Here is a 19,577-nt window from a genome sequence, read left to right on the forward strand (position 1 = left end):
CACTTTTGAAAATGTTTCTGTGACTTGTCTGGGGCTAGCCAGAAAATCTGCAGAAGTGCTAGGTACATGACCAGACCTCTGAACTAAACTTGTACCCCTGGCCCTTTATTTTTTGTGTGTGGTTGTAATCTGCATCTTCTCAGACACAAATTGACTCTTTAATTCAGTATGCACACGTGTTGGAAGTCTGCTGTGCTCTGGTTTTAGTTGTTCCTACCCAAGTTAGAGTATTCACATGCTACTAAACTTTTGTTGTAAATTAGGTATGTTGGTGTTCAGCCGCAAAGTGGAACATAGAATCAAAGACACGTAAGTCAGCATTTTGTGAATTGTAGATTCATGCTTAAAGCAATGCAGCACTATTTTTTGCTATAAACATGCCTATGTCTGTTTCTATTTACTGCATGTATTTGCTAATGCCAAAAATCTCAGGCTGAATGACTTCACAAATCATCTCTTTGGAAGGTTTTAGACTAGTTCTCTTTTTCTTCTATGCCCAGGTGCCTGAGGGGAAGCCCTTCCCTTTCTGAGCTGATGCTCACTGGTGTGCCTTGCCTTGCTGCCTTCATATTATCCCATTCATTTCTAAAAACGCTTCATCTTCCCAGGTCCATGTAAGACCTTTTTCACCATTTAGCTTCCCTGCTATGTGCTGAACTACAGCCTTCTGTTTTTGCGGTTTGTCATTTCAGATGTTAAACGAATGCAACAACAAAGGTAGACTCCAGTGGCTATGGTCAGTTTAGCACTTTTTAATATTAGTAATTCAGAAACTGTGGTGATGAGCCCATACAGCTCCTAGATAGATTATTAACAGAGAAACTGCTGTGTTAGTCTGTACTCCAACAAAACAAAGCAGCAAAGTGCTACATTTCTGCTGCTTTGTTTTGTTAGATAGATTATTGTTACTGTGGACATGTATTTTATTAAAAGTCCAAGTGTGGTTCAGTAATAGTATTTAAAATTACCCTGTCTGTCTGTTATTTTGATACTGTATCAGATTTTGAAGTTCATCTTAACAGAAAAATGTTTGCTGAATTAAGCTATATGGAATTGGGTCTGTGGGAAATTCCCTTTGTAATTTGATAGCAAAAGGCACAAGTGCACCTAGGGTATTCATCTTCTTATACGCCGTTCATCAAGCTCCTTCAAAGCTGCTGTACACTAGGAAGAATTGAAATAATGTGCTCTCTGCCTAGAGCACAGAAGAGGAGCTTATTGTCCTTTCATAACTTTTTCCCAAATAACATTGCTCGAATAGCTGTGTAATTATGGAGACTGCAAACTACGCTTACATGGGACCAAAGCCTGCAAATAAGTAAATGACTTTAGGCATGTGACTAATTCCACTGAAATGTTTTATTGAAGTGAATGTTTCAAATAAGTTCCTGCATGTGCAAGTTTACAACAAAGGGAAAGTGAACTGTGAGGCAAGAGTGGGTAAAGGGGAAACAAGAAAGCATAACTCATTAAAAGCAGCAAGGGTAACCTGCCTTGTCCGGGATGAAAGTGGGTGGGGTTTTTAAAACTTGTTCTATAAAGTGTAAACAAGTCTGAGTCTCAGTCAAAGTTCACAGGCTCATGGGTGGTGCAGCTGTGCAAGGTGAGGTGCCCTAGCTCCTCTATGGTCTAGTACAGGGGTAGGCAACCAAAGTAGCAAAAAGAGCCATTTTTTCCAATTTGGTAAAACAATCAATAATTCAGGAGCCACAATGCATGTGAATACGAGACGGTCCTTTAATAAATAAGGTCAAACCATACTTCTTGTGACTCTTATTTTAAGAACATCGCGCACACAAAGATTTGTAATGTGATACATGTTGACTGCAGGACGTTCACAAACTTGTTACATATTCTATTTCCTCACACTTTAGATGTGTGTTTGTACCAGTGTCCTCCTGACTTTCACTCCCAACCTCCTCTCTCTCTGGAGGACACCAGAAGGAATGAGCCGACGTTTCGAGATCACATATCTTTAGATGTGAGTTGTTCATTTTGGGGCTTTCAGACATTTACCATTTATCAAAAATAATCAGGAGGTGGGTTTTTTTTGTTTTGTTTTTTAACTTTGCAATTGTAGCATTGGGAGACTCAAAGAAGTCCTTAAAGAGCCACAGGTTGCAGACTCCTGGTGCAGTGGTTTTCCTGCAACTGGTATTCTGCAGAATTTCATCTTAGCTCATGCCACATGGCAACTCCACAGAAGCTAATACTACAAACGAGGCGCACTGATTGGGGGGTTTGGGGAAATGGGGCCGTTGCCCTGGTGCCTGACATTCCAAAGGGGCCTGGCGCTCCGGGCTCCTTTGAAGTGCCACAGCAGCGCTGGTGCATACAGCTGTGGTGAGGTGGGGTGAGGGGAGAGGGGCAGCACCACAGTCCATGCAGGTGCAAGGGCTAACTGCCCTCGCCCTGCCCATTCTGCCCTTGATCCCATAGGTGATGCATGGGGGTGCACAGAAGGCCATATGCACCTTGCATTGCCCCCCTCACATTCATCATGAACACTGCTCCGCTCCCAATGAGTATGGGGTCAGTCCCACCCCTTCCCCAAAACAGCATGGCCTGGAAGCACTACTCCTAGGCCATGCCACTCTATGCCACTCCAGGGGGGTAGGCAGGCATGGGTGGAGCAGGGACAGGGAGAGGGCGGGGCAAGGGTGCAAAGGAGTGAGGCTTGGGTGGAGCAGGGGCAGTGAGGGGCTGGGCAGGGCCACTCGGCAGGTGTCCCCCTTGCAATCCCCACACTGGTCACCTCTGCCTGGTCCCGCCCCTTCCAGGCATGGAGCTGGGCCCCTTCCACCTTGTCCCAGGTCTCGCAGGGACCGTCCACCTGCTGCTGCAAGCAATGTCAATGCGTACGGCATGTCTGCTTGCTCCTCTCTGAGGGGAGTGGGTTACCACGGCAGCACGACTTCACTTGAGGTGCCAGGCAATCGGGCCCACTGGCTGCCAGCTGCTTTCTCCGAGATCTTTGGGGTTTACAGGGTCACTTCTTCCTGACTCTGAGGTTACTAATAATTCCCTTGGCGGGGAAGGATGCAGAGAAAATCCCACATGAAAAATCCCCGTGTGTCCTACTGCGTTTTCCCACAGGCGCCACCACAGGAAACTAATAGCAGATGCTCAGCACCCACATCAGTCAGCTCCTCCTCCAACCCCAGTGCCTCCCGCCTACCAGTGGACCCCACCAATCAGCTTGTCCTCCTCACCCCAGCACATTCTGCCCACCAGTGATGGGGTGTCGAGCAGCGTACAAGAGGCGCTGGGGGAGGAAGGGGAGAAGCAGTGCCAGGAACAGGGAGAGCAAAGGCAGGGCATGGTCAGGGAAGGGTGCCACAGGGTAGAAAGAAGTAGCGTAGGGGTAGGGTGGGGCCATGGGGAAGGGGTGGAGCAGAGGTGGGGCTCGGGGTGGAGTGGGGGTCAAGCACCCCCCAGGAAAACCAGAAAGTTGGTGTAAGTAAGTTTTCCGCTTCCACAGGTCTTTCTGCAGGGCATGAGCACCTCGTTCAGAGCTCTTAATTATTTTCCTGTCACAGCCACCAGTCCTGGCTCTCAGTGTTCAGTGCTGTTATTTGCCTCTAATTTGCCCCTAAATGTCTTCTAAGAGCCCGAAAGACAGTGGACGTGTTGGTAATGCTGCTAGACAATATTACCTGCCTGTTGTTCAGCAAATTGCCTTGTTTGGCACCAGTCAGGTTCTGAGGGTGCTGGAGTAGAGAGGTGCAACCTTAATTATTACTTTGGACAGAGGATAAGAGTCTACTACTGCTACCACCTAACGGGATTATTCCTTCCACTCATAGGCTGTGTCTACACGTGCCCCAAACTTCGAAATGGCCATGCAAATGGCCATTTTGAAGTTTACTAATGAAGCGCTGAAATGCATATTCAGCGCTTCATTAGCATGCGGGCGGCAGCAGCGCTTCGAAATTGACGAGCCTTGCCGCCGCGCGGCGCGTCCACATGGGGCTCCTTTTCGAAAGGACGCCACCTTCTTTGAAGTCCCCTTATTCCCATGAGCTCATGGGAATAAGGGGACTTCGAAGTAGGTGGGGCCCTTTCGAAAAGGAGCCCCGTCTGGATGCGCCGCGCAGCTGCAAGGCTCGTCAATTTCGAAGCGCCGCTGCCGCCCTCATGCTAATGAAGCGCTGAATATGCATTTCAGCGCTTCATTAGTAAACTTCAAAATGGCCATTTGCATGGCCATTTCGAAGTTTGGGGCACGTGTAGACACAGCCATATAGTGGAGGCCTGTGCATTGGGACCTTGACCTTGTAAGGTCCCAGTGTGGCAAACGACTTCAGTGTATACATAACTTAAACTCGGTGAATTGTCCCACTGGAGTCAATAGAACTACTCACGTGCCTACAATAACTGTTTTGCTGGATGAAGGCCATCATTTTTACTGATGAAATCCTGCATTCTTTCCCCACTGATGACCCAGGTCAAGGGTTCCTGCAAGAGAAAAGCTGTTAGTGTAAATGTTTGTGATTAATGAACATGGTACAAGTGAGCAACTAACACTGGTTCTGCTCTCACCTCATAATAAAATCTGTCTCCAAGAAAGCTACAAGAATGAGAACACCCAGGGGAACAGTTTTTTGCACTGGATTTGTGTGATATTTCTGCATACTGATGTTTTACTCTATTTTATTTTATTTCTGAGAACATAACTGAAAAAATGATTGTCAACATTTGTGTTTGATTAACAAAGAGATTACAGCAGAAATGTACTAATTCTGGTATCACTAATCAATATCCCCATAATTTCTAAACCTGTTATCATATTGCTTCAGAGAGGGAGGGTAATCACAGCCCTGTAAAAGGCTGTTGATTACATCCCCTCCATGAATAGCCAGCTATCTCGGCCAGGGAGTGGAGGTGAGTAGGGAAGAATTCAGGATCAGACCATCTCTGCCCTCATACCCTCCCAAATCCTTTCTTAAAACCCATTGGCCACATCTACACTTGCACTCCTCTTTCTAAAGAGGAATGCAAATGAGGGAAATTGAAAATGCAAATGAGGCATTGATTTACATATCTTGTGCTTCATTTGCATACTCTCTTTTCGGAAGAGATTCTTTCAAAAGAAAGTGGTGTAGATCAGGCTCTTTCAAAAATAAACCCCATCTTCAAAAGAACCCTTCTTCCTAAAACAAAGTAGGAAGAAGAGTTCTTTCAAAAATGGGGTTTATTTTCAAAAAACCCCATCTACACTGCTTTCTTTCGAATCTCTTCTTTAGAAAGAGGAATGCAAATGTAGACATAGCCATTTTGTCTCCCAAAATTATTGCTTCCGGGTTGTACTCACCAATAATCTCTCCACTCCCTCATACGCTATAACCAGCATCTTATCTGAGGTCTCCTTTAAGTTTTTTTCCCTGTAAATGGTTAAATCTATGGAGCAGAGAGTCTGACCTCAAGTTTTGTAAAGTATCTGGTATACTAGCAATGCTCTACAAATAATTAGTGCTAATAACCTCCTGCGTCTTTTTCTTTATGTATAAAACAAAGATAGTGTTTCCATACCCCAGGGCTCTGGTGCATTTCAGCTGTTTCATTATGTTAAAGCACTTTGAAGTTATCAGATAGAGCATGCAAAGCATTAAGTGCCTTTATTAATAAACATAAACTAGTACAGATGAATAAAGACTGGTAAAATATTTAGTTTTTCAGGTACTACAAGACTGCTTGTTTATTTGTTTGTGTGTTTGTGAAGCTACAAACTAACATGGCTACCCCTCTGAAAGATAGTCATTGCCATTGGAATAATTTCCTTAGCAATATCATTTTGGGACCTCATGTACTGTGTATGTGTACATATTTGTTTAGCTTACTGAAACATCATTAGAAATAATGCGAAGATACTGTGCTAACAAAAATAAAGAGTAACAGAGGGAAGTGAATAGGCTCCAATCCTACAAAGATTTATGCAGATGAGTCACTTGAGGCACTTTACAAAATCCCATTGAAGGTTTAAACTGAACATTTTATTGAAAATTTTGAGTCCAAGTTCAAAACAACACTTGAGATTCATATTGTAGTCCTGATTACAAAGTGTTACTATATCTGTCTGAATTGCATGCATGCTTATGTAAAATATCTGATTTAATATAATATTCTATGTAGTATGTATGAAAAGTTTATAAACAAAAGAATAAAATATGCTATCAGGCAAGGTGTAAAACTGCAAAGTTCAGGAATTAACGTAACCTGGCAGATTTTGCTATGTAGACAATCATACACTTGTCCCATAGGGAGCAAAATATCTGTTAGTCTACAAGGTGCCACGGAACTTCTTGTTGTTCTCAAAGATACAGACTAACATGCCCATCTCTCTGATACTTGTGTACACTGATGGGTTTTTTCAACAAAACAGGTGTTTTGTCGATAAAACCCATGGAGTGTCCACACTAAAAATGCCTTCTGTAGACATGCTGTTGGCACTTTTGTCGACAGCCTTCCACCTTTCCCCCACCAGGCAAAACCACCCTTCTTGATAGGATCTGTCAACAAAGAAACCGCGTGGACATTCCAGGGGCCTTCCGTCGCCAGACAGGGCTTCCGGGTCACCAGGTAGCCCTGTCTGCTGCGCTTCCAGTGGGCTGTTCTGTTGAGAGAGGGCCGGACAGCCTGGCCACTCTCTGTCTACAGAGTAGATCACTTTTTGACACAATGTTCCTTCTAGACCTTTTGGCCTGCAGCCATGTTGGTTGAGCGCTCCACAGACTATGGGCACAGCTGGAAGATATTTAGGTACTTTGCACAAAACTGTGCTGAATCTTTCCCCACCATCCCTCCTGGTCCAGCAAAAGGAGTGGAAGACATTGTTTGTGCTTTAAGATATTCAGACATTAGGCATCCACTGAAGGCAACATATTCCTTCATATCTGTGCTTCTTTTACTTGAAGTTACTGTGATTTCCTTCACATGCCAGTGAGATATCAGCCAGCTACTTTGTGTCCCAGGTCTGATTCTCCTCCCACACCGGCTTTACATGGGGAAATTCCAGCGATGGTTTACACTGAGAGACTACCAGGTTTTATTTTGAGTGTCAGGTTCAAAATTTTTGTGAGTAAGGGCACTTCGAAGTTATGTGGGTACATTGAAGTGCCCACAGCTACACAGCATGCTGGCACTTTGAAGTTTGCAACTTCAAAGATGCCGCGGGGAGAATTAGCCTAATGAGGTGCTGCATATTCATCGCAGCACTTCATTAGCATTCTCTGCTCAGGCTGATTACCCTGCCCCCTTTGAAGAAGGGAGGTAGCGTAGACATAGCCCTTGTGTAGTTTGTTAGGCAGGCATGCAAGTATGTTGTTACACCGGTGCCTTACTGCATAAGGATGGACTTAACATGTTTAAATGCTTTTCTAAATCAGCGCCCTAAGCCTGTTCTTTCTTCTATATGATTTACAAAGTGGCATGCAGTTTTATTAATGAATTATTTTATTTCCAAGTGGTATTAACTATATAGTGATGAATTTCAGATAAATATTTGCTTTTATGTGCTAAAAGAATACATTGCATACTTAAATATATATTCATTTGGTTTACAGGTTTTCTTAAAAGCTTTGGATCCTAGCTTTGAAATAGAAAATCCCAATACTCCTTCTGTCCAGGATATGTATAGTTTGGGTTTTCCTTACACATAGTTATTTGTTTGTCTTGCCTGTTAAACACTGTTATCCAGGTGCTCAGAAGGTGTAACTCGGAATATTGTACCAATTTACATCAGCTGAGTATCCTGTATATTTTCAAGTGAATAGAAATTTTAGAGAAATTGTGGTTTTTGATTTCATTTCTCTTGTCCCAGAACTCATCACCTTAACAAACTTAAGAATAAATTTCACAAAACTCCACACTCTTGGGGATACTGTATTTGGAAGAAGGTGAAGTGATCTCCTTGAAAAATACTATTACGCGGTTTATGAAATGGTTGTCCATGGAAGCTGCTTTTATAATGGCCACACCTGCCAATGCAGTCCAGTGCAGAAACTGCAGCGAGATGTTTTCCATCAGTTGGGAATGGTAAATTATAAAACTTTCAGTCCTAAAAGAGGATTCCATATCTGGTAATTTTAGATGATTATCTCTGGATTGTAATTTGTCACTCAACATTTTAAAAAATGTTAACATTGCCTCCTCTATGAAAAACACTGGGCCAGATTAAAAGACACCAGAATCTAAACCCTTTGGGCAGTAGAGTGAAATTTCTAGATTAATCAAGTGTCACACAAACATGTTAATAATAGCAAGAAAATTCCAGAGCTGTAATGGTGAAAATATAATGCAGAAAGGAATCTGTATTGTGTGCAGATCTGAATGGCTACTTTACTTGGTACATTTCACATCATTGGCAAGGCTTGGTGAAAACTATGATACACAAAAAGAGTCATCAGTGTTAAGAGAATCCCCTGCTTCTACGTTAAAACCAATAAACAACCAACAACAACAAAACAAAAAAATCCAAAAAACTGATGAACAGCAGATTTTCCAAGAAGCCAGGAACAGAGTAAAGTACGGTCATATTTGGAACTAGTTGCCTTTTTTTCCTGGATAAGCTATATAAGTATTTAAACTTCAGTTTTTGTCAGAAGTGTCTTTCCTAAAATTTGTTCCATATATTTAAAGTGGGTTATTGTTACCACGCAGTCCGTGCTTCTTGTTCATGTAACTGAGAATGGTTTATGTCACAGGAGGGAGCCAGAGGGCTCTGAATTTCTTAGCTTATGCTAGCATACCACAAGCCTAGGGTTATTTAGTAATTTTATATGCAAACATTTTAGGTTAGCATATAGCATTTAGGGGACTTCTACCAGCCAGGTGAGTAGAGTACATAGGACTCTTTAAATGATGTAGAACGCTTCAGTTTCAGCAAGTGACAGATTTGTAGATTTGAAGTTTATCTCAGCAAAGAAAGAAAAGTCACTCTTGAGATCAGTTGCTTTCTGGAGGTGAAACATCAGGAATACTGATGAACATACTAAACATAGTTAATTTCTCCCTCTAAGACAGGCATCAACAACCTTTCCGAGGAGGAGTGCTGAAATTTGATCTTTTGACCTCTATGTACAGCCCAAGTGCTGGTGATACTTTTTAAAGTCACTGATAGTCCTACTTCCAACAGCTTCATTAATAAATTAAAAGGCAGAGCTTTACCATTCCGGTCACTAAATCGCAGCCCAGCTGGGTTTTTTAAACATCCAAAAATGTCTGTGATTTTCATACAGGTTGAACATCTCTTCTCCCGGACCCTCTGGTCCAGTAACTTCCATGGTCTCAGCTGGTCTGGCAGGCAGCCCCACAGGCTGGGAGTGGAGCTGTTGGCAGCCCTGCAGGGGGGCACCACCGGGTGGGGGAGGGGACAGTGACAACACTGCAGGGAGATAAGCACCGCCTCTTCACCCACCCTGCTCCTGCCCCGACCACCCCACCCTGCTCTGGCATCCCCTCCTGCCTAGACCATCCCTCCCCCACCCTGCTCCCCCACCCTCAGCCTGTTCCTGCACCCTCCCTCTCACCCAGACCTCTCACCTCCAGCCCAGCCCAGTCCCTCCCTCACATTCAGACCCCAAACACCCACACCCAGCTTGCTCATGCACCATCCCTCTTGGCCAGAACTCAAACACCCACTCCCAGCCCACAGGGGAGGGGGAGAAAAACCAACTTGCAGCAGGTTCTGTAGGGCTCCGCAAGGAGGGCTCCACCCCCAGCCCCGCAGTGGGGGCCTGTGCAGCAGGGGCCACCATGGTAGGGTTCCAGCCGCAGCCCTGCACCAGGGATTCCAGGGGGGCTTTGTCCCCAGCCCCAGGCTGCTGTGGTGGGGGCTCCAGGGGGCTCCATCCCCAGCCCCATGATGCTGTGGCAGGGGCTCCAGCCCCAGACCTGTATCACGCTGGGGGCTCCAGCACCAGTGCCATGTCACAGTAGGGGCTGCAGTGGGGCTCCAGCACTAGCCCCATGCTGCTGTGGCAGGGACTTCGGGGGGGGCTCCAGCCTCAGCCCCATGCTGCTGTGGTGGGGGCTCCAGGGGGGCTCTGGACCCAACTCTGTGCCATGGCGGGGACTCCAAGGAGCCCCATCCCCATCCGCATACTGTCCTGTGGCCTTCGCAGCAGGGGCTCCAGCTCCAGCCCCAGCCCCGGCCCCGTCCTCTGGCCCCTTCCTGTACTGCATGGGGAGGAGGAGGGAAGAGGCCGATCTCCTGCATGTGCCAACTCAGATCAGCTCACGTGCCACTACTGGCATGCATGCTGGGGGTTGCCAACCCTGGCTGTAAGAGATAGAGACAACCTGACCAGGCTCTGGCCCTATGGACGTTTTCCATCTTCAGGAATCAAAATGCAATATATTACCCCACCTGAAATAAAACTACATGCGGGTGGGGGGGTGGGATTTTTTTCCCCCATGCCCAAGGGCTCAAAGTCAATGGATTGAAAATTCACTTGTTTTGGTTGTTGACATGCTGCAGGTCCATGGCAGATGTGTCTGTCATCACAACACTGGTGGCCTGTCCTGTGAAAGGTGTGAAGAATTCTACAGTGATGCTCCTTGGAGCCCAGCTGAAGGATCACAGGAGAATGCTTACAAACGTACCTGACTAATAGTTACTTAACTTTGCATCAAATGGGTGATGGCGCTGTACAATCCCAGCTGAGCTGTCACATGGGATCATTTCTCCAGCTTAAACCCAGCAGCACAGAATATCGTAGACAGATACAAGCGCCAGTGATACCTTGTGAGCGGAGATGCATATCAATGGTGCTATGCCCCATGCTGGTACAGCCCTATATCTGACATTAGTGTTGCTCTCCGTGGAGAGCTATTTCAGTTTCCAACACTCTGTAAAGAGTAAAAGCAAAGTGAGCAAGAAAGGCACAGAACTAAAAAGGGCTCATTCTTTGGTTAGCGTTCTTGTTGCAAAGCAAAATATTATTTAGACAAAGTGTATTCTCTTCAGCAGATTACCAGCTGATTTCTAACCCAGCTGTAGGTATGTGACAAAATAGTAATCAATGGTGAGGGCCACAAGGGATCTAAGACATTCTGGGCCAGGTTCACCTGTACGCAGCATCTGCTTTGTGTCACCCCACTGATGTAAAACGGCCAGACTGTAGAGCTGCATCTGATCTGCAAAGGCCGTGCAGCTGCCTGTGTTCTCAGTTCTATCAGTGAAAACTGGGAATCGCTCCACTGGCTTTTCATGCTGATTAAATCAGTGTGAGATCGGAATCAGAAACTTTATTCCAGCTGTGACAGTCTGGCTCTTAAATAAACCTCACTTTGTCTTCTGTTTTAGAGTGTACGTGCAATGGCCATTTGGACCGATGCCATTTTGACATGGTTGTGTATGTAGCTAATGATCGCATCAGTGGCAGCATTTGTGAAGACTGTCAGCACAATACCAGGGGGTAGCATAGGTTTGATCAGAGCAAACATTTCTTCTACCAGGACCCCCCACACAACCATTTCAGATCTTTGTGCCTGTATCTGTAAGCATGCTGTTCTTTCACCCTTTATGAATGGCAAGCAATGGATGGTTCAAAATTAAATGTTTACAGTTCTCTCTATAAGTTGCTGCACTCCCCAAGCACTTGCTTCATTAATACTTAATTGTCAATAGAGATCTAAAAATGTTCCCCCCCACCCACAGAAGCATGTAATACCCCAGTTGATTAATAACATGCTCAGGCTAAAGAGGGAAAGAACCTGCGTTCATTTCAGCTAGGGCTCTGCACTGAATTTAGCTTTGAAGTCTGGCTGGGAGTTATCTATCTTAGAATCATAGAATCATAGAACACTAGGACCGGAAGGGGCCTCGAGAGGCCATCGAGTCCAGTCCCCTGCCCCGACGGCAGGACCGACCACTATCTACACCATCCCTGATGGACATCTATCTAATCTGTTCTTAAATATCTCCAGGGAGGGAGATTCTACAACCTCCCTTGGCAACTTATTCCAGTACTTGACCACCCTGACAGTTAGGAACTTTTTCCTAATGTCCATCCTAAACTTCCCTTGCTGCAGCTTAAGTCCATTGCCTCTTGTTCTCTCCTCAGAGGCCAAGAAGAACAAGTTTTCTCCCTCCTCCTTATGACACCCTTTAAGATATCTGAAAACTGCTATCATGTCCCCCCTCAATCTTCTCTTTTCCAAGCTAAACAAGCCCAATTCTTTCAGCCTTTCTTCATAAGTTATGTTCTCCAGACCTTTTATCATTCTAGTTGCTCTTCTCTGGACCTTCTCTAATTTCTCCACATCTTTCTTGAATTGGGGTGCCCAGAACTGGACACAATATTCCAGCTGAGGCCTAACCAGCGCAGAGTAGAGCGGTAGAATGATTTCTCGTGTCTTGTTCACAACACACCTGCTAATGCATCCCAGAATCATGTTTGCTTTTTTTGCAACAGCATCACACTGTTGACTCATATTTAACTTGTGATCTACTAGAACCCCTAGATCCCTTTCTGCTGTACTCCTTCCTAGACAGTCTTTTCCCATTCTGTATGTGTGAAACAGATTATTCCTTCCTAAGTGCAGCACCTTACATTTATCTTTATTAAACTTCATCCTGTTTACTTCAGACCATTTCTCAATTTATCTAGATCATTCTGAATTATGACCCTATCCTCCAAGGTAGTTGCAACCCCTCCCAGCTTGGTATCATCTGCAAACCTAATAAGCGTACTTTCTATGCCAATATCCAAATCATTAATGAAGATATTGAACAGAACTGGTCCCAAAACAGACCCCTGCGGAACCCCACTTGTTATGCTTTTCCAGCAGGATTGAGCACCATTAACAACTACTCTCTGGGTACGATTAGCCAGCCAGTTATGCACCCACCTTATTGCAGCCCCATTTAAGTTGGACTTGCCTAGTTTGTCGATAAGAATATTATGCGAGACCGTATCAGATGCTTTACTAAAGTCTAGGTATACCACATCCACTGCTTCTCCCTTATCTACAAGTCTCGTTATCGTGTCAAAAAAAGCTATCAGGTTGGTTTGACATGATTTGTTTTTTACAAAACCATGCTGGCTGTTCCCTATCACTTTACTACCTTCCAAATTCTTGCAGATGACTGCCTTAACTACCTGCTCCATTACCTTTCCTGGCACAGAAGTTAAGCTGACTGGCCTGTAATTTCCTGGGTTGTTCTTATTCCCCTTTTTGTAGATGGGCACTATATTTGCCCTCTTCCAGTCTTCTGGAATCTCTCCTGTCTCCCATGACTTTCCAAAAATGAGAGCTAACAGCTCAGCTACCTCTTCTATCAGCTCCTTGAGGATTCTAGGATGCATTTCATCAGGCCCTGGTGACTTGCAGACATCTAATTTTTCCAAATGGTTTTTAACTTGTTCTTTTTTTATTTCAAAAACTGACTCTACCCCTTTTCCATCGGCATTCACTATGTCAGGCATTCCTTCAGACTTCTCTGTGAAGACCGAAACAAAGAAGTCATTAAGCATCTCTGCCATTTCCAAGTTCCCCATTACTGTTTCTCCCTCCTCACTGAGCAATGGCCCTACCCTGTCCTTGGTCTTCCTCTTGTTTCTAATATATTTGTAAAAGGCCTTCTTGTTACCCTTTATGCCTGTAGCTAGTTGGAGCTCATTTTGTGCCTTAGCCTTTCTAATTTTACTCCTGCATTCCTGTGTCATTTGCCTGTGTTCATTCTTTGTAATTTGTCCCAGTTTCCATTTTTTATAGGATTCCTTTTTTAGTTTGAGATCATGCAGGATCTCCTTGTTAAGCCAAGGCGGTCTTTGCCCATATTTACTATCTTTCCTACATAGGGGAATAGCTTGTTTTTGGGCCCTTAATAATGTCTCTTTGAAAAACTGCCAACTCTCCTCAGTTGTTTTTCCCCTCAGTTTTTCCTCCCATGGGATCTTACCTACCAGCTCTCTGAGTTTACCAAAATCTGCCTTCCTGAAATCCATCATCTCTACTTTGCTGTTTTCCCTCCTACCAGTCCTTAGAATTGTGAATTCTATGATTTCATGATCACTTTCACCCAAGCAGCCTCCCACATTCAAATTCTCGACCAAGTCCTCCTTATTTGTTAAAATCAAATCCAGAACAGTTTCTCCCCTGGTGGCTTTTTCAACTTTTTGGAATAAAAAATTGTCTCCAATGCAGTCTAAGAACTTATTGGATAGTCTGTGCCCCGCTGTATTAGTGTCCCAGCATATATCTGGATAGTTAAAGTCCCCCATCACCACCAAATCCTGGGCTCTGGATGATTTTGTTAGTTGTTTAAAAAAAGCATCATCCACCTCTTCCACCTGGTTAGGTGGCCTGTAGTAGACTCCTAACAGGACATCGCCCTTGTTTTTTACCCCTCTTAAACTAACCCACCGACTCTCAACACGTTCATCTCCTATGTCCATCTCCACCTCAGTCCAAGTGTGTACATTTTTTATATATAAGGCAACACCTCCCCCCTTTTTTCCCTGTCTATCTTTCCTAACCAGGCTGTAGCCTTCAATACCAACATTCCAATCATGTGTTTTATCCCACCAAGTTTCTGTGATGCCAATGATATCATAGTTGTATTTATTTATTAGCACTTCCAGTTCTTCCTGCTTATTACCCATACTTCTTGCATTGGTATATAGGCATCTTAGATATTGATTTGAACTTTCCCCCCAGTTTTTTCCTCGTCCTCTTTTTACTCTGACATTGTTGCCCATGCTCCCTCCTACTTCCGACCCATCTCCCAGGTTTCCATGTTCTCCACTTACCTGCAGGCTTTGCTCCCCTGTCCCCGGCAAACCTAGTTTAAAGCCCTCCTCACCAGGTTAGCAAGTCTGTGTCCGAATATGGTCTTTCCCCTCCTTGAAAGGTGAACGCCATCTCTGCCTAGCAGTCCTTCCTGAAATAGCATCCCGTGGTCGAAGAAACCGAAGCCTTCCTGGCGACACCATCCACACAGCCAGGCATTCACCTCTAGGATGCACCTGTCTCTGCCCGGTCCCCTACCTGCAACAGGAAGGATTGAAGAGAATACCACCTGCACCCCAAATCCCTCCACCCATGCCCCCAGAGCCCTGTAGTCACTCTTGACCTGCTCAGCATTACACCTCACAGTATCATTAGTGCCCACATGGATGAGAAGCATGGGATAGTAGTCTGAGGGTCGGACAATCCTCGACAATGCCTCTGAAACATCTCGGATACGGGCCCCAGGCAGGCAGCATATCTCCCAAGACGAAATGTCAGGGCGACAGATGGGTGCCTCCATCCCCCTCAAAAAATCTTGTAACAAATCAGCGTAAACATGAATAACCATAAATGACAGGCTCAAGCCAGGCTTTGCACAGGTGCTAGGAAGAGGCGAATACCATGTGTTCTCTAGAGCCTTGCATCCTTTAAGAGGGATTTACCAGAACCCCATTCAGGAGCATATTGTTTGCTTTTAACTACTACCTGGAGGTGCTAGGTACCTGAAAGAGGGTGAGGGTGACTGGAATGGGACTATGTTTCCGCCTTTCACACAAAGAGAAGAGGGAATTTTTGGCATCCTTCAAGGGATGGGTAACACCCTCTCCAGGATGTTTTTCTTGGAAGGTGTTTGGAATAATTCTGGCTAAGATGAGGCTTTGCTTATAGAGTTTCTAGCACACTGGGGCCCTCATCCTGACTGGCTCTCCGGTATTTCCTGAATACAAATATTGAATTAATGATGGCTCTTATGGGATCTGCATTTTAATGTATAGTTTTGAATATCATTATTTTCCATCTCCATGTGGATATCTGTGATCGTAGCCTGTAACTGTGAGCCAAAGGGCAAATTATATAAGGGGTTGTGTGAAAGCCAAACAGACCCGACTCTTGGAACTGTTGCTGGCCGGTGTCTTTCAAGCAAAATGTTGAGGGAGTTTGTTGTGAGACATGCAGACCAAGCTACTATGGACTGAGCAGGATCACTACCACTGGGATCACTTGGCTCCCAGCATATGTAAATTATTATCTTTTTCTTTTTTTTCCTTTCAACATTTAACTTTCAGTGACTGAGGCAGATAAAAACAAATCTGGCCCCTTTACAAATCCCGTTGCACTGTCTGACATTATTTCATTTCCAGAATTGTCACCGGGGGGCAGTGTGTGAAATGAACCAAGGCATCAGAAATGCAGGGCGGGAAGGGACTTGGACAAGTCATCCATTTCAACCCCTGCAGTGAGGCAGGACCATAGAAACCTAGGTGCAAAACTAGACTCCTCCTGGGTGTTGTCCTCTGTCTCACATAGTGCCACTTAGACCCAGAAGTGAAAGAAAGCAGGTGCACAGCTCTGGCAAGAGCAGGCTGAGCTGCAGCAAAAGCCGGCGGGGAGCTATTTAAATAGCTGGCAGGGACCCGCAATGCAGTAGGATGGTACCTGTAGGAAATTTTAAGTTCCTTTTGCCCCTGCTTAGACCACTTCAAGAGGGAAAGAAAAAGTCTCCTCTACAGCCTTAGCTGGGAGCCTGCTGGCTTTTGGCTCATGCACTAAGCTCCAGAAGTTCAATTCCACCTATCACCCGTCCCTGACAGGTTTCCATTCTGCCCATAGGTGCCAATTTTGTGGGTGCTCCAGGGCTGAAACACCCCAGGGGGAAAACGTAATGAGTGTTCAGCATCCCTGCAGTGAGCCTCAGGATGAGCTCCTCCCCCAGCACCTCCTGCCCACCAGCAACCTCTTCCAATCCAAACCAACCAATTGGAGCAAGGGCAAGCTGTGTTCAGGGAGGGGCAGAACAGAGGTGGGAAAGATGAGGGGGACCATGGGGGAAACAGTGAAGAGAGGATGGAGTCTGGGGTCATAAGGGGATCAAGCCCCCCCGGGGAAACCAGAAACCTGGTCCAACCTGTTTGTAAAAATCTCCACTGATAGCAATCCTATAACTTCCCTTTGCAGCCTATTCCAGAGCTTGAACCCTTACAGCTGGCAAGTTTTTTCCTAATATCCAACCCAAATCTCCCTTGCTGCAGATTAAGCTCATTACTTCTTGTCCTATCGGCAGTGGACATAGAGAACAATTGATCCCACTCCTCTTTATAACAGCTTTAACTTATTTGAAGATGGGCTGTCCCGATAGAGGAAACCAGCCAATGAAGAAGAGTAGGACTAGAAACATACTAGTTACCAAAAACATGTATTGAATCAGCTGCATTCTCTGTTAAACAGAAGGGATATTAAATACGCCATCTGATTCCTTAGGGAAGGGGGGACTTCAAACAGGTGAAATGTTTATTTATATGAAAAAGTAGCAGGGTAATTTGGTAATCATGAAGGAGACGAGCTGGAATCACTCATCCGGCAGGTAAGCTTTATGAAAGACTTCCCCAGCTTGTCTCTCCAGCACACCACCCTCCTGGCTCGCAACACTCATGTTCTCTTGCAGTTTGTGAACATTCTCCTGTCAGTCTGTCGGGTTATTAGTGACACAGACAAATGTCCATTGCAAGCACCTTATAGAAGGTTTTGCAGAGCCATATCCTGTCTTAGTATTTCAAGAGCATTTAGAAACCATGTATCTGGACAGCTAAACTTGTGCCTTTTAAACACAGAAAAGGAGGAATGCCATCAAAATCCCTAGTTTAACATTCCAGTCATATTTTTAGAGAATAAAAGCTTGAACTTAAAGGTCACAGAAACCCACGTGGAACAGAAACAAAACACGAGGTCTGCACTACCATGTGGGAGCACTTTTTTGGGATGATTTAGGAGGCCCCATATTTGATGTGGCAAAGGTCTAGCAGGTGGCAAACTTGTCATGCTGGGTATGAACAGGCTACAAGACTGTATTACTCTAGAGCAGTGTCTCTCCAACTTAAAACATTTGCATACCTGTTTCAGGACTTTGGCCCTATCGGTGTATCCCTTCTTCCAGTGCCGTCCCAGTGTTTATCTCCTGATTTTTAATAATTTGTTTTCTGTAGTGTACCCCTTTATATCCTTTTGCATCCCACTGGAGGGATGTGTACCACACTTTGGGAAATACTGATTTAGAGAACTTTCAGCCAATCGCTTTTCCAAGTCAGTTTTAAGTGAAATTGTGCAACCTTGTCCACCTCAGGAACTGTCCAATTTTGCAAACAGATTGTGGTTATTGAATCAGAAATAGAAATAAATAGTAATGGCAGAGGTTAGATTTGACAACAGTGAGAATACTAAAGTGTAGCAAAAAGAATGCACCAAAAACCACTGCACAGAACTTCTTTCAAGAGTTCAACATACTTTGCTAGTGCCCAGGGGTAGGTTAGTGCTTTGAGCATTTGCCTGCTAATGCAGCGTTGTTAGTTCAATCCTTGAATGGTATAGCTCAGTGCTTTGAGTATTGGCCTGCTAAACCCTGGATTGTGAGCCCAACCTGTGATGGGGGTTCAGGGGGGAGCAGGGAAGGATGTAGCTTGGTCCTGTCATGCGTGCAGCAGACTGGACTTGATGGCCTCCTGTGGTCCCTTCCAGCTCTACAAGATGCATATCTCCATTAGTGGGGGTGGGATAATGCAGTAGGCCAAGCACTGGCCTGCTAAACCCAGGGTTGTGAGGTCAATGCTTGAAGGGGGAGGGCTATTTAGAGACCTGTTGCCAAGGAGGGGAGATGGTGCTTGGTCCTCCCAAAAAGCCGGGGGACTGGACTCTGTGACCTCTCAAGGTCCCTTCTAGTGTATCTCCATATATTATGGGAAGAGGGATGGTTGAGTGGTTTGAGCATTAGCCTGCTAAACCTAGGGCTGTAAGTTTAAAACCTACATGGGTGCCATTTAGGTGGTTCATGAAGAAACTAAGTAGTTCAGAATCAGAGTTTTGCCATGTGTGAGCCATGTAAAATCACCCTGGGATATATGATTTTGTAAATTTATTAGCAGGGTTTAAAGGATTTGAGTATAACTAGGAAATGTCAGGACACATGAGGGAACTTTTAGTGTGCAGCAGCAGGATCCACATATACAGTTTGTGTACAGCACACTCCCAGGCTGTATATCGACACCCTGGCGTACCATGCAGTAAGTGTTTATGTAGACGTGCCCTTCTCTTTTTCTGAGAAGCAAATCTCAAATCATTAAGATTTAAGATCAGTTCAATTAAAAGCACAAACGACCCTGACCTGACTCTGGATGCCAGGGGCCCCAGCACTGTCTAGTTAATTAGGGACAATATTTTTGAACTTGGGTTCCTATATTCATGTTTAGTCACCTAACTAAATAGCTCGGATGGGTAAAACCAAGCTAGTAAAGATGAGACGTGTTGCAGTTTGTGGAACTGGTAGAACAAGCAAGGGTGACAGACACATGAGTACCCCATACATTTACTAACAGATTAATAAGGAAGCACTGGAAGAAAACCCACCATTACAAGCAACAAATAGTGATTGTTGGGAAAATATTTTTAAACGAGTCCATTTTAAAATGAAAGAAACAAGAAGAATAAAAGCAAAGGTAGAACAGCCAGACCCGTATGGTGTAAATATACGTGTATTGATAAGACTCTGACATCTTTTGTTTCCCATCTGTGCACCCAGTTGTTCCTCAAGCGATGGGCAGTATGACTGTCTTCCTAACGTTGTGGGCTGCCGA

The 19,577-nt window shown here is 44.8% G+C and overlaps 1 pseudogene; it reads left to right on the forward strand.

The window, feature by feature from the left end:
- The first annotated feature begins 265 nt into the window (after positions 1–265).
- LOC142019462 (laminin subunit beta-4-like) lies at positions 266–17,119 on the forward strand (annotated as a pseudogene).
- Positions 17,120–19,577: the final 2,458 nt, after the last annotated feature.

Source organism: Carettochelys insculpta, chromosome 1 (genome assembly GCF_033958435.1).
Source record: "Carettochelys insculpta isolate YL-2023 chromosome 1, ASM3395843v1, whole genome shotgun sequence".
Taxonomy (NCBI): domain Eukaryota; kingdom Metazoa; phylum Chordata; order Testudines; family Carettochelyidae; genus Carettochelys; species Carettochelys insculpta.